Source organism: Mytilus edulis, chromosome 11 (genome assembly GCF_963676685.1).
Source record: "Mytilus edulis chromosome 11, xbMytEdul2.2, whole genome shotgun sequence".
Classification (NCBI taxonomy): Eukaryota; Metazoa; Mollusca; class Bivalvia; order Mytilida; family Mytilidae; genus Mytilus; species Mytilus edulis.
This window is the reverse complement of record NC_092354.1, coordinates 1,448,354-1,461,812: the sequence shown is the minus strand read 5'-3', so window position 1 is coordinate 1,461,812 and position 13,459 is coordinate 1,448,354. Positions and strand designations below refer to the sequence as shown.

Below are 13,459 nucleotides of genomic sequence, written 5' to 3'. Positions count from 1 at the left end.
TGTACAACAATACAGAAGTTAAATAAAGTGGTGAAATGTCTTACTTAAAGTAGGGATTTTAAACTGTATCATTTAAACCATTTTATACCCAAGTCCTAAAGTTTAAACCCAAAATGAAGCCAAAACATTTAAGAGACGAATTGGTCCAGAACAGAAATAGTAAACAGCATGGCTGTAATGAATACTGATAGTTACCTTCGAGGAAAGTATGAATTCTGGACAATGTATAAAATGTGAATTCAGTTTATAATTAATAACTAAATGACTTAACAAATGGTACTTTCTTGAAATAAGATTTGCAATTTAAGCAACACCATCTTACCTTTAACTTTTAATAACCGGTTTAGAAAAGGAGTAAAGTTATTGTGTACATACACACAGGTGAAAGTTTTCATGTAAACAATAGTAATTATATAAAAATGTAAATATGCTCAAGCTAAAACGGGAGCTAATAAATAACTCTTAATTCCAATATTGCCACATTCCTCCCCACTTAAAGATCAAATGTCATCATTTTATCTAACAAAAATAATGAAGAAATCTGTAAACGTAATAGTACATGTATATAAAAAATATATCAAAATGTTCAATAAATATGTATACAAAAGTTCATAAGTATGTATCAAAATATTTTAAAAAATACGCATCAAAATATCCATAAATATATAAACGGAATATAATCAAAAATTGGTCACCTAACGTTAATGTTTCTTTGCTTTTATTACTGTCCTTGTCAAAGTATTCTTGTCGAAATTAAATTTCAAATGTTCGTCCCTCGAATTATAGTGTGTGTCCTCTACTTTTGGTTTCTTTCCCGAATTCACATATCTTTTACGTGTTTCTTGAGCCTCTTCCTTGGCTTTTCTCTTCCTTTCCTCAACTTTCTCCCTCGTTTGTTTTGCTTCCTCCCTTTCCTTTACGTCGCCGACATGATATGGCAAAACATCCTTCGGATCAATGAATTTTTTATTATTAACCTCTATACACCTATATCTATCTTCAGAGCATTTATGGTCCTTAACGAGATGTTTCTTTAGTACCTGTAATTTCCTTCTAGACAAATCAGATATCTGACAGGTATATAAGGTCAGCTTTTCTTTGTGTACACTACCAAAGTGTGACTTGTACTCGTTAAATGAGCGGAAGAATTTGTTTTTTCCACATTCTTCTATATTACAATACGCCCCCACAGCTGGCCATAAATCTCTCAAGTGATCATTTAGAAAACTTTTATATTCATTATCACACACATGTAATTGTAACTCCATTCTGAAAATATATAATTAATAAACATATAAATTTGTCTATTTTCAATAAATCTTTTCACAGTAATATATATATATATATATTATATATATCTAAGTCACTGACTTTAATCTGCAACAATCTACAGTAAAGAAAAAATATTCATTATTCCTGTATATATTATATACAAAAACAAACATTATGTATATATACATACCTTCTAACAATACCATTTATGATGGCGTGTGGGCCCTTTGACAACATCACAAACAGTAATGTAGACAAGTACTAAAAGTAAATGAGCGAAAAAATAAAACAAAATTACAGTGTTAATATTTGTCGGGGTTAAATAACACGACCAAAGCGAGATGTCACTGGTGGAGTTAACGTTTGTACATTTTCGTGTGGTGTAACGATTTGCTCTTGTACAGTTGGAGTATGTGCAGCTTAGTATGGTTTCAAATGATCTACATGTACAACTAATTGTTTAGTACTTGTGTCTTTTTGTATTCTGTATGTCAAATCAGTAATTTTCTAAATAACTTTGTATGGACCAGTCCAGCCTAATCCAAGCTTCGTATTTGCTTCTGGAGGATACCATCTCCAAACAAATGAGTTTTCTTCAAAACTTCTTATTTTCAAAGTTTTATCATAACTTTCTTTTTGTCTATTTGCACTTAAACCAGATTGTGTATGTGCTAACTGGAATGCATTTCTAAGAGCTTCTTGAACCCACTCAACATATGCAATTGGACAAGGTATACTTTTATATCCTTAAGGTAAGCCAAACATAACATCAATTGGACATCTTAATTCATGTCCAAACATCAAGAGATTTGGAGAGCATTTTGTGCTTGCATGTTGAGTGGCTCTGTATGCCATATTAATGAATGGAATGTGATCGTCCCAATCATTTCTATGTTCATTAACAAATAAACGTAGAATAGATTGTAAAGTTTGATTGAAACGTTCAACCATTCCGTCAGACTGGGGTCTGTATGGACATGTTCGAGTTTTGTCAATTCCTAATTTGTCACAAATGGCGGCAAATAGGCCAGATTCAAATTCTCGGCTTTGATCTGTATGAATTTGGAATGGACAGCCAAATCTGCAAATGAATTCTGTAACAAGTTTGTCAGCTACTGTAAGAGCTTGGTGATTTGGTATTGCATAAGATTCTGTCCATTTAGTGAAATAATCTTCCACTACCATAATGTATTCATTTCCACCCGTAGTAATGGGCAAAGGACCTATGATGTCAATTGCTATTCTGTCTAAAGGATACGTAGAAACACTGGATTTCAAAGGTGATTTCCCTTTCCCTTTCCCTGGTCCAGGTTTCCCTTTAGCACAAACATCCCAACTATTAATCCATAACTTTATAGAATCTGACATATTTGGTCAATAAAATCTTTTCTTTATGAGATCTAAAGTTTTGTCTCTTCCAAAATGAGCTGAATATTTTGTACAATGTAACTGTTGAAAAATGAAATTTCGTATCTGTTCCGGAGCTACAAATTGATAAACAAGCCCCTGATTTTATCTTTCAAAAAATTTACATAACAGGTTATTCTGAATGGTCAAGGATTCCCATAACCCATAAATAATTTTTGTTTCTTTTGATTTGTTTTGAATTTAGGACTTTTTGGGTTTTTTATCAGATTGTAACAAATTGTTCAATATAAAACTTATATTTTGGTCATTCTCTTGCATTTCTCTTAATTGCGAATTCGACCAATAACTGAGCCAGTTTGATGTTATGTCAAAACTAAGTTCTTCTGTATAGACATTGACCGGTCTGATAGCTAAATGGGTCGCAAGACAACCTCTGACGCTATCAGTGTCGCCATCAGTTTCCGTGTCATTGATAACTGATTGAATACTTAAGCAGGAGGCATGGCCATCCTTGACGGTATTCGGGTCATCAATACAATCCGTAGTTTTGACATTTTCAAAATATTCTATAGCTGTTTTCATTTCGGTACATTCTGGACAATTGATTCGTTTACATTTTCGTTTTGGTGTCCGCGATAAACCATCTGCGTTTGTATGCAATGAACCCTTGCGGTGTTGAATATCCATGTCGTATGTGTCTATGATAGAAATCAATCTCGCGATCATACCTTCCGGATTTTTGAAATTTTTGAGCCACTTGAGCGACGCATGATCTGTACGTAAAGTAAATTTTTGGCCATATAAATAATGTCTGAATTGGCACAAGAAAATAATAACCGCTAGCATTTCACGTTTTGTGGTACAATACTGTTTTTGTGCTCTGTTTAAAGTTCGGCTGGAATATGCAATACCATGTTCCTCACCATTCTGGATTTGCGAAAGAACAGCTCCGACTCCTGTTTGACTAGCATCTGTATCTAGTATGTAAGCGCCATCTTCACTTGGAAATGATGATGTTGGTGCAGTTGTTAAGCATTCTTTTAACGTCTCAAACGCGATTTTACATTTATCATCCCAAATAAATGATTTATTCTTTTGAGTTAACTGTGTCAGAGGATGAGCGATAGTTGCAAAATCTGGTATGAAACGGCGGTAATAACCCTAAAACTCTTTGACATTTGATGGTGTATGCCAATTCTGAACCGATTGAATTTTTTCTGAGTCGCATTTAATGCCTTCTGCAGAGACAATGTGTCCCATAAATTTGATTTCTGTTTGAAAAAACGAGCATTAACTCGGTTTCAGTTTAAGATTTGCTTCTCTAAAACACTGAAATACGGTTTTCAAATTATCAAAAGCTGTTTCAAAGTCTTTTCCATAAATTATGACGTCATCCAGATAGCAAAGACAACGATGCCATTGTAAACCACCCAAAACCTGATTCATGAGCCGGCTAAATGTCGCGGGAGAGTTGCATAAACCCATCGGCATTACAAGAAACTGATATAAGCCTTTATGTGTCGAAAAGGCAGTTTTGTATTTGTCTTCTTCGGCAACCTCTACCTGAAAATAACCACTGGCTAAATCAACGCATGAAAACCACTTTCCGCCGCTCAAGGTATCAAGAGTGTCATCAATACGCGGTAAAGGGTAGGCGTCTTTTACTGTTCTTTCATTTAATTTTCTAAAGTCCACACAGAATCGAATAGACCCATCCCTTTTCTTAACAAGGCACACTAGTGCTGCCCATGGACTACAGCTGGGTTCAATCAAATTTTTGTCAATCATTTTTTTCAATTCTTCTTCAAGAACATCCCTCTGTTTCAAAGCTACTCTTCGTGGGGATATCTTTACAGGTTTTGCATTACATGTATCTATATAGTGTTTTACTCTATCAGTTCGCCCAAGAGAACCATCAGGACCAACGAATATATATTTATACTCATGTATAAGTGAAGACAGTTTTTGCTTCTCTTCATCTTTTAAGTCTGATGATACTTTATCTAACATAGATTTTAAATGCTCGGGCAATTCAATATCTTTTAAAGTATTAACTTGTTCTGATATGTCATTAGATTTTGAATCTGTTTGCGACTCAGAATTATCCTCATCAAAAACTTGTTCTATTTTCATCAAGTGTGCAATCTGTTCACCTTGTTTAAGTTTATCACTGATTTTGAATTCAAATTCATGATAGCTAAGTAAATTGTATTTTCTACATCAACTAGGCTTTTTGCCACCAAAAGACCTTTACTTTTCACCCATTCTAATGGTTCAATAATGCCAAAACCATCTACAAATGAATCTCTTTTAGAAGCTTCAATAATCATTTCACTATTTGCAGGAATTGAAACTTGTCTAGCTATCTGTATTCTTGAACACTGGGAACTATTTTCTTTAAAAAGAGGAATACTCTGACCATTGATACTTAAGCATTGGCTTTTAATTTGAATATTAATTTCATTTTGTTCAAAGAAATTCATTCCTAAGATCCCAGATGACCCTTTTATATCAGCTGCAATAACTTCTTGTTTAACAAATAAAGGACCTATTGCTATATTCAAAATACATTTGCCTTTAACACTTAAAGCATTACCATTGGCAGTTGTTAATATACTATCTAGGCTAATCAACTGAGAACTTAGTTTTAATTTCTCAAAAGTATCAAAAGAAATCAAAGAAACTGGTGATCCAGTATCAACGAGAAATTTAACATCAATTTCATCAATTTTGTAAAAAGCAAAAAGACAATTTTGATTCACTAAATTTATTTGAACTCTCTTAATTGGATCTGATATCAAACTTTCAATTTTGGTTTGTGGCCTTTCTAAATTTTTAACAGCTGAAATATTGGCCTCTAAATCAGCTTTAACCGTTTCCCTGATTGTTTAATGGACAATAGTACTGAATATGTCCTATCTCATTACATTTATAGCAGACTCTGTCAGTCGTGCTGTTTTGATTCCTATAATACCTTCCTCTGCCCCTATTATTAAACCTAGGAGGCATATTTTGGTAATATCCGTTCCTATTTTCGGTTTCTGTTTTAACATGTTTAAGTTGACTTAATTTTTCATCAATTAGTTTAGCAACTTGATCAAGAGTTAATAACTCTGTACTTTCCTTTTTATTATCCTTGATTGCTTGAATGGGGACTTCATTGCTAGTTAGCATTGGCTTTCTCATATTATTTTGAGGATTAATAAATGCTTCATATTCAATTGCGTATGAAATTGCAGTATCCAACGTGTTTGCACGCTGAAACTGGACATGCTTTTGTAAATCCAAGTTATTTAATCCTCTAATGAATTTATTTATTAGAACTTTTTCCATCATTTCAGAATCTTGTTTTTCATTTGGAAAAGCCAAGTAACCTAACCTTCTTAAAGCTTGACCATACTCAGAAACAGTTTCGTCTTTAGAATGTCTTCTTGCTTCAAATTCGCAAACATATGCGGCTTCTTTTTCTCTAGGATTAAATCTATTATTTAAACTTTCTTTAATTTTATTATAATTTCCAAGGTCTTGTTTACTTAAAGTACTCAAAATTTTCTGAGCAGGACCTCTTATACTCATAACAATTTGTTTAGCTCTTTCTAAATCATTCCATTCATTCCATTCTGCAACTTGTTCAAAATGAACCAAATAGTCTTGCCAGTCAATAGTTTTGCCATCAAATGATTGAGGCTCTTTTTCTCTTCTTACTATACGTTTTTCATGTAAGGTAACAGGTTTTGGCAAGTTATCAGGAGAAGATGTGTGCTTAACCCCTTCATGCCTATTTAAATCATAACTGGGGTATTTTTTAGTTGAATCCCTATTTAAGGATTGATAGTCCTCTGAAAATGTATCCTTATCAACATAACTCTTGTTTGGGGGATAATCTGATCCTTGGTTCTTATTTAATCTATCCCTATCATCATACAATTCATAACTTGGTCTCCTACTAAAATGTGGTTCTTGGTATCTTTTTGGAGTAAATTTTCTATCTACTTTATAATCTGGATGTTTCAATATAGATTTATCCCTTACAGAATCATCATAGGTTTCAGATAAAGTAACAAGTGATTTTAATGGAGTACTAAAATTGAAATCTTTTTCATGTCTATACTTAACTTCATCTTTATCTGAAAATCTATCAGAATGCTCAATTTTTGCTTTATCATGCTGGCTTATGCCGCTTGCGTAATCTATTGAATATGCCATTTTACAAAATAACAGAAATGTTAAGGGCAATTTGTATGGTCACGGCACCAAAATGTGAACGGACTGATATAACATTCAAGTAAAAGTAACGTTTTCCGGATACCTTTTTACTTAATGCTAGCGCAGCCACGAAATACCAAATAAACCCAGGTTCTTTACATAAACTATGAAGACCAGTTCTGCCCTGGACACCTTGTCACACTAGGGGACAAGTGTCTACAACAACCGACATAACAGACAATTCTCTGGGAGGACAAAGCTAAAACTTGACCGGGTAATGATTTGAACAAGTATAAGCCAGCATTCTAGGAAGGGAAGTCTTAAAGAAATAATACCTTAATTATCATATTTATTTCATACCAAAATACACAATAAACATTCTAATATCATGACAGTTAGTTGTACAACAATACAGAAGTTAAATAAAGTGGTGAAATGTCTTACTTTAAGTAGGGATTTTAAACTGTATCATTTAAACCATTTTATACCCAAGTCCTAAAGTTTAAACCCAAAATGAAGCCAAAACATTTAAGAGACGAATTGGTCCAGAACAGTAATAGTAAACAGCATGGCTGTAATGAATACTGATAGTTACCTTCGAGGAAAGTATGAATTCTGGACAATGTATAAAATGTGAATTCAGTTTATAATTAATAACTAAATGACTTAACAAATGGTACTTTCTTGAAATAAGATTTGCAATTTAAGCAACACCATCTTACCTTTAACTTGTAATAACCGGTTTAGAAAAGGAGTAAAGTTATTGTGTACATACACACAGGTGAAAGTTTTCATGTAAACAATAGTAATTATATAAAAATGTAAATATGCTCAAGCTAAAACGGGAGCTAATAAATAACTCTTAATTCCAATATTGCCACAGTATTTTTGGCGTTTTCTACAGGTCAGTGTTTCCGTTATTCCGTTGTTTTACTCTTATAGTTGCTTTTGCTTAATCGAATCATGACTATTAAGGTATATTTAACAGCTGTATACTTTTTTTCTTTTTTCTTTTAATTTATAAACGTTAAAATGATATATTATTTTCTATATATTTTATATATATTCATTCAGATATTTCTGCCTCAGATTCATAATCTTTTGTTCTCTTTGTTTAGATGTGACAACGAGAATATCAAAGCCAACAACAATACAGGAGACCAGTTTATCAACAGAGATAAAAGCCAACAACAATAAAGGAGACAAGTTTATCTGAAAAATGACATTTTCGGCATTTTTGATCGATTTTTCATATTTGAGGTTGAATCGGATCGTGTTTATTGACTAAATCAGTTCACATAAACTAATTTATTCAAATAAAATAGACACTTACATTTTATCATCGGTATAAAGACATCATTTGTAAAGACAGCTCAACATGCAGACTTCTAATACGTTCAGGTATTTCACATCCATTTTTTTATGGAAATATTCTTTATAAAGCACAAAGGTGTCAGTATTCACCTCAGAAACTTACAAAACCTTTGAATAGACTTATTAAGAAGGGATATAATTACGATATTGTTGTCAAGTCATTAAAGATTGCATATTTTGGCGTTAGTATTGAGTCACTGATAAGGTCTTTGCATCGGAACTAAACACATTTATTCTAAAAACAGTTGTTGGCATGACACGGGTTATGTTCTTCTCATATATGTTATGATGGTATGATACTAAACCCCTAACGGGAACGATTGTGCCTGATGTTCATATGATGAAATCATAATCTTTCAGTCAGTTTAATTGAAGTCTGGAGCTGGCATGTCAGTTAACTACTAGTAGTCTGTTGTTATTTATGTATTATTGTCATTTTGTTTATTTTCTTTGGTTACATTTTCTGACATCAGACTCGGACTTCTCTTGAACTGAATTTTAATGTGCGTATTGTTATGCGTTTTCTTTTCTACATTGGTTAGAGGTATAGGGAGAGGGTTGAGATCTCACAAACATGTTTAACCCCGCCGCATTTTTGCGCCTGTCCCAAGTCAGGAGCCTCTGGCCTTTGTTAGTCTTGTATTATTTTAATTTTAGTTTCTTGTGTACAATTTGGAAATTAGTATGGCGTTCATTATCACTGGATTAGTATATATTTCTTTAGGGGCCAGCTGAAGGACGCCTCAGCTGAAGGACGCCTCCGGGTGCGGGAATTTCTCGCTACATTGAAGACCTGTTGGTGACCCTCTGCTGTTGTTTTTTATTTGGTCGGGTTGTTGTCTCTTTGACACATTCCCCATTTCCATTCTCAATTTTACTTAAATCTTTAAAAAGATTTTGTTGTTGCCACAAATATAAAGAAATACGATGTTTACAACCTTGAATTGCTATTAGATGATTAAAGCATTATGTTCCTGACATAATGCATATACAAACGAGAAGATGTTGTATAAAAAAGCGATAAGACATTTCTTCACAAGAGACTATATGACACATAAATTAACAACTAAAATTAACCGTACGGCCTTGAACAATGAAAACAAACCCATCCCGTAGAGTCAGCTATACAAGGCCCAGAAAAGAATAATGTAAAACAATGCAAACGATAAAAGTTACGGCTTAGTTTATGAACAAACAATGAACGAATATCAAATATGTATAACAGCAACAAACGGCAATTTCTAATTACTGCCTTCTGACTTCGGACACAACATACAGAATGAAGCGTGGTTGTTATCCGTTCGTTTGATGTGTTTCAGTCTTTGATTTAGTCATTTGATTTGGGACTTTCTGTTTTTAATTTTCCTAGGAATTCAGTATTTTTAAACATCTTACCGAATAAAAAAGTACCTGATAATTTGTATTTAAATATTTTGTCCTGTATTCTCAGTGTATGTAAAGTACGGATCCTAAAATATCATTTTCACTGTATATGCCAGAAATTTTTTATGTAGAATGATAAATAAACAGACGACTTTTTTTTATTTTTGAAGAAAATGAAGAAAATTAGTTAAAAAATACATGTTAAGAAACACATAATACTAATAAAACAAAGTAAGAGATGCGAACGGGATTTTTTCGCGCCTAAATCCAAATAGCTGTGAAATATATACCAAAATAGGTGAATATTTAGGACATTTAACGAACAGATCGTGCAGGTGTTTTATAACTAACAGGTAAGATGTTGTTGCAGAAAAAATATTCATTTCAACACAATTATTAAAGTTGTATAACGTAGAATGGATTTTGTCATTCAGTTTCTTCATATTGAACTGAATTCCACTATGATGCTTTCTTTATGCGAGTCATGTTTATTGTCGAATAATGATACTATTCTTTCATTTTCACTGTAGAGCGATTCATTAGTATTGTACAGTTGGGTGCAGACCAAGCATTACATAAAGTAAACGCAAATTAACGCCGCGTGCACATATTTCGTTAGTTAACTTCAAATCTCCCGTTTACTAGTAAACGCACGTTTACTATAATTACGTTAACGTGGTCGAAATGGAAATTTCTAATGTCTACCCTAGTAAACGGGCGTTTACTATGTGTCCGTTTAGTCAGTAGTAAACGTGCGTTTACTTCAGAATTCTTCAAATTTATTTTTACGTGCACTTAAAAGTAAACGGGCGTTTAGTACAGATTTTACAAGTGTATTTTTACGTGCACTTGAAAGTAAACGCACGTTTACTTTTCGCGTTAAATGATTGGGTAAATTTAGAAATAAACTTCAAGTTCATTTGCACATTTATTTTATAAAAGCGACCTTTAGTCTTTATATTTCACGTATATGTGTTTCAAACCAGAACAATTCAAAAACTCTTTTAATTCGAAATATCAAATTACACAAAATCACTTTCATAAAGTCCATTAACTTTACTGATTGGCAGATTTTCTATATTTTCCTTTCAAAAGTTACATGTGCAAATATCGATACGGAAAGAAAGGTTATCCGAGACATCGGGAGAATATTTTTATATGATGGGATATAAACATCATGGTTTACGTTGTTTCGTTCCCCGTTTATAATTGTCTCTTCAAATTCCTAACTATAACTCGGTGTATTTAATACATTAATTTTTAATCGAAATTCACCTTGTTTGCCTTGGATTAACATGATAAGATTCTGTTTTGACAAATGATAAAAAAAAACTTAAATTGAACAGTATATTGAAAGGGATATCAATAAAGTGTAATATAAGTATGTTCATTTGTACCATCTCGTCAATTAAAATGCTCAAATATTGCTATCTTTACATTAATATATAACTCATTTACTATGCGGCTATATAAATTTACATAATAGAATGCTTATATGGTCAGTTTTGGTTGTTGTGGACAAATAATTTTATTATATGAGTCAGTCTGAGGTATGAAAACTACTGAATTTTGTTTACGATTCAATATTTTCAATAAAAAAAGGACATGCTGGCACTCTAAATTGATGCGAACAAATTTTTTTAGTCATAATATTCAAATATTGCTACCTATTTTCTTATACAATCAATCCTTACATGAAAATATAGCTCATTTACTATGCGGCTATATAGATTTACATAAGCAAATGCTTATATGGTCAGTTTTCGTTGTTGCGGACAAATAATTTTATTATATGAGTCAGTCTGAGGTATGAAAACTACTGAATTTTGTTTACGATTCAATATTTTGAATAAAAAAAGGACATGCTGGCACTCTAAATTGATGCTAACAAAATTTTTTAGTCATAATATTCAAATATTGCTACCTATTTTCTTATACAATCAATCCTTACATGAAAATATAACTCATTTACTATGGGCTATATAGATTTACATAATAAAATGCTTATATGGTCAGTTTTGGTTGTTGCGGACAAATAATTTTATTATATGAGTCAGTCTGAGGTATGAAAACTACTGAATTTTGTTTACGATTCAATATTTTAAATAAAAAAAGGACATGCTGGCACTCTAAATTGATGCGAACAAATTTTTGTGAATCATAATATTCAAATATTACTACCTTTTTTATTATACAATCAATCCTTACTTGAAAATATAACTCATTTACTATGCGGCTATATAGATTTACATACTAGAATGCTTATATGGTCAGTTTTGGTTGTTGCGGACAAATATTTTTATTATATGAGTCAGTCTGAGGTATGAAAACTACTGAATTTTGTTTACGCTTCAATATTTTGAATAAAAAAGGACATGCTGGCACTCTAAATTGATGCGAACAAAATTTTGTAATCATAATATTCAAATATTGCTACCTATTTTCTTATACAATCAATCCTTACATGAAAATATAGCTCATTTACTATGCGGCTATATAGATTTACATAAGCAAATGCTTATATGGTCAGTTTTGGTTGTTGTGGACAAATAATTTTATTATATGAGTCAGTCTGAGGTATGAAAACTACTGAATTTTGTTTACGATTCAATATTTTGAATAAAAAAGGACATGCTGGCACTCTAAATTGAATCGAACAAAATTTTTTAGTCATAATATTCAAATATTGCTACCTATTTTCTTATACAATCAATCCTTACATGAAAATATAGCTAATTTACTATGCGGCTATATAGATTTACATAAGCAAATGCTTATATGGTCAGTTTTGGTTGTTGCGGACAAATAATTTTATTATATGAGTCAGTCTGAGGTATGAAAACTACTGAATTTTGTTTACGCTTCAATATTTTGAATAAAAAAGGACATGCTGGCACTCTAAATTGAATCGAACAAAATTTTTTAGTCATAATATTCAAATATTGCTACCTATTTTCTTATACAATCAATCCTTACATGAAAATATAGCTAATTTACTATGCGGCTATATAGATTTACATAAGCAAATGCTTATATGGTCAGTTTTGGTTGTTGCGGACAAATAATTTTATTATATGAGTCAGTCTGAGGTATGAAAACTACTGAATTTTGTTTACGATTCAATATTTTGAATAAAAAAGGACATGCTGGCACTCTAAATTGAATCGAACAAAATTTTTTAGTCATAATATTCAAATTCTGCTACCTATTTTCTTATACAATAAATCCTTACATGAAAATATAACTCATTTACTATGCGGCTATATAGATTTACATAATAAAATGCTTATATGGTCAGTTTTTGTTGTTGCGGACAAATAATTTTATTATATGAGTCAGTCTGAGGTATGAAAACTACTGAATTTTGTTTACGATTCAATATTTTAAATAAAAAAAGGACATGCTGGCACTCTAAATTGATGCGAAGAAATTTTTTTTAATCATAATATTCAAATATTACTACCTTTTTTATTATACAATCAATCCTTACTTGAAAATATAACTCATTTACTATGCGGCTATATAGATTTACATACTAGAATGCTTATATGGTCAGTTTTGGTTGTTGCGGACAAATATTTTTATTATATGAGTCAGTCTGAGGTATGAAAACTACTGAATTTTGTTTACGCTTCAATATTTTGAATAAAAAAGGACATGCTGGCACTCTAAATTGATGCGAACAAAATTTTGTAATCATAATATTCAAATATTGCTACCTATTTTCTTATACAATCAATCCTTACATGAAAATATAGCTTATTTACTATGCCGCTATATAGATTTACATAAGCAAATGCTTATATGGTCAGTTTTGGTTGTTGCGGACAAATAATTTTATTATATGAGTCAGTCT

The 13,459-nt window shown here is 31.8% G+C and overlaps 1 protein-coding gene across 1 annotated transcript in view; it reads left to right on the top strand.

The window, feature by feature from the left end:
* The window catches only part of LOC139493888 (uncharacterized), a 326,295-nt gene that overhangs the window by 127,266 nt on the left and 185,570 nt on the right, over nt 1–13,459 (top strand). The gene's annotated exons all lie outside the window — the stretch shown is intronic.